The sequence below is a fragment of the Myotis brandtii genome, unplaced genomic scaffold (genome assembly GCF_000412655.1).
Source record: "Myotis brandtii unplaced genomic scaffold, ASM41265v1 scaffold657, whole genome shotgun sequence".
NCBI classification, from domain to species: Eukaryota; Metazoa; Chordata; class Mammalia; order Chiroptera; family Vespertilionidae; genus Myotis; species Myotis brandtii.
In genome coordinates this window covers 1,787,525-1,790,606 of record NW_005370552.1, presented here as the reverse complement: position 1 = coordinate 1,790,606, position 3,082 = coordinate 1,787,525, and positions in this window count along the sequence as shown.

Sequence of the window (3,082 nt, the reverse complement as noted above, 5' to 3'; positions counted from 1 at the left end):
TGGTGTTGGGAAAAGGCCCCCAGTTGCTGGCACTTCGGAGAAGTGACCTGCCTCGGCAGTCACAGCTCTTGCTGCTCACTGAGACCCTGAGTGCTGAGCACCGGCCTGGCCCTCCTGCGCTCGGTGAATGTTCTTTGACTGAAGGGTCCACCAGCTGGCACGTGCACGTCAGGTACACTGCTACCTAAGCCCCGTCCCTCTTTAGGAGATTTAAGAATTAAATTGCAACATTCTCATGGAAATTCAAAGACATCATTTTCTTTGCAACAGATTCACAAGTTCATTCATACTTCCTCTGTTCCTTTTACCCAAAATGTCTTCCCCTTTCGGACTTTGTTCTGCTGTGGTGCTTGGCTAGCCGTGGTGCCTCTGAACCTTCAGGGACAGAATTGCCACAGTCCCCGCTGCCCAGGTCCCAGCCGCCTGGAGGAGTGGCCCAAGCGAAGCTGACCTCTTGCTTCCTTGGCTGCCCATCCAGGATGTGACCTGGCCCTGGCTGGTGTTGCCCAATGGATAGAGCATCGGCCTGCAGACCAATGGGTCTGGATTCGATTCTGGTCAAGGGCACGTGCCTTGATTGCAGGCTCCTCCCTGGCCTGGGCCCTGGTCAGGGCGCCAGCAGGAGGCAACCAATCGATGTGTTTCTCTCACATCGATGTTGCGCTCTGTCTCTCCCTTTCTCTTCCACTCTCCCTAAAAAAAAAAAAAAAAAAAATGCAAAATATCCTCGAGTGAGGATTAACAAACAAAACAAAAAAAATTTTTTTAAAAAAGGAAAAAATTTAAAAATGGATGTGATCTGTAGAGATGGGGGCGGGTGTTCAGTGTAAATATTTTTACATTAAAAGGCACTTGATGTAATTTTATAAAACCTAGATATATGCAGATGTGCCTGTAACTTCCTGTTTGAATCTTTCTTGTTACTCTTTTTTTTTGGGGGGGGGGTTGTTTTGTTTTGTTTTTTTTAGTGCCAAAACCTGGGAACGAACCATGCTCTTTGGTCTTTAATCTTACATTTTCTCTCTCCCTTCATTTTATGGAATTCCTTGAGATGACTTCAGTAGTAAAGAAACAAGAATTTTCATTCATCTTACAACTCCCCCCAAATTAAGAAACCTTGCAGTATTTTCTAGCTTCTAGATAAAAGATACAAAATTTGGCATCAAATTAAATCTTGATTCACTAACCAATTTTAGACCTCATTTCCAACTTTAGGGACTTTGGGGTTATTACACTTTATTTTTAAACCTCTCACATCTAGTTAGCTTTTCCTTATCTATTCAACAAACATTTATCAATGTCAACCACGTGCCAGGCATCGAATACATGCAGATGTGAGGATTTTAAAGGTACAGACGATGGTCTATGTCTATGAGCTTTCATCTTACTGGATTTAATGTCCGCTCTGGTAAATTAAGATACTCTTTCGAAAACTATACTGGCAGCATTTGATTACATTGAAATTGAAACGAAGGAAGACATTCCCTGAGAAGGCTTAAAGCAAATGTGACGTATACAGGGACATCCCCTGTGGGCCTCCTATAGACCTGTGCTCGTGGGAACAGTATGCACCGAAGGGTCGTCACAGAATTGGCAGCCAGCCATCAGGAGGGGACTGTGCTGCAGAGTATTATGCAATCGGTAAAAAGGAGAGAATGAGGCAGTGCTATGGAATACTCTGAGACATATTAAGTAGAAAAGCAGAATGTTAGCAATGCTATAAAACTATTTGTATTTTAAAATAACAGCTCTGGAAAGCTGTGTGTTTTTCCCAAGCTTTTTGGCTGTTACCTCTGCGAAAGGAATTGGGGTTGAGAGGGGTGGTTCGAAGAAATTGGGCTTTTCTACTTTGTATGCTCCCATGTGAAATTTTTACAACATACACTCGTGTCTTTTGTAATTTTTTTAAAAAAATTTTATATTTCAGAATAAAGAGACATGAACAATATGAATTCAAACTGTGAGTCATGTGTCACATTTCCTGTAATCTGTCGTAGTCTCCATTTTTGTGGGGGTCAGCTCCGCCTTGGGGTGTTCCTGAGCTGTCAAGGTCAGAAGCAGCCCCGGAAGTGACTCAGTCTCTCCCTGGGACACAATGAGGTGGTTCGTGGTTTTGAAAGAATTAGAGGAGCCTGGCCAACGTGGCTCAGGGTTGAGCCTCAACCTATGAACCAGGAGGTCAGGGTTCAATGCCCGGTCTGGGCACAGGCCCGGGTTCTGGGCTCATCCCCAGTGTGGGGCGTGCAGGAGGCAGCTGATCCATGATTGTCTCTCATGAATGTTTCTCTCTCTCCCTCTGAAATCAATAAAAATATATTTTAAAAAAAGAATTCGAGGAGAAAAATGGTTTTAGCATCATAGTTGCAGAGATATGGCAATTCTTTGGATTTTAGCCTGCGCTTTGCTTTGCCGGGAAGCTCAGAGGACTTCAGGAAGAACTCGGGACTTCTTAAACTCAGTGTAAAACACAAAATCTTGGAAATAACAAGCATGTGTCAGTAACAGAAACTTCAGGAAAAATAACTGCCAATTCGGAAAATGTTATTGGCCTCATAAAGTCGTTGTAGGGATCTGTAGACAGTTTCAGTTAAATTGCAAAGGCCAGAAAGGATATGTTTGAGAGTTTGGGGACATTATGAAATTATTATACCCCAATGATGTGAAAGGTTCGTTTTTATTAAAGTACTAGAGGCCCAGTGCGCAAAATTCGTGCCCGGACGGGGGGGTGGGGGGTGTCCCTCAGCCCAGCCTGTACCCTCTTCAATCTGGGACCCCTTGAGGGATGTCTGCCCGTTTAGGCCCGATCCCACTGGGACTGCTGGCTCCCAACCGCTTGCCTGCCTGCCTGCCTGATTGCCCCTAACCACTTCTGTCTGCCAGCCTGATCACCCACTAACCACTCCCCTGCCAGCCTGATCGATGCCTAACTGCTCCCCTGCCGGCCTGATTGCCCCTAACTGCCCTCCCCTGATGGCCTGGTCACCCCTAACTGCCCTCCCCTGCTGGCTTGGTCACCCCTAACTGTCCTCCCCTGCAGGCCTGGTCCCCCCCAACTACCCTCCTCTGCTGGCCCGGTCACCCC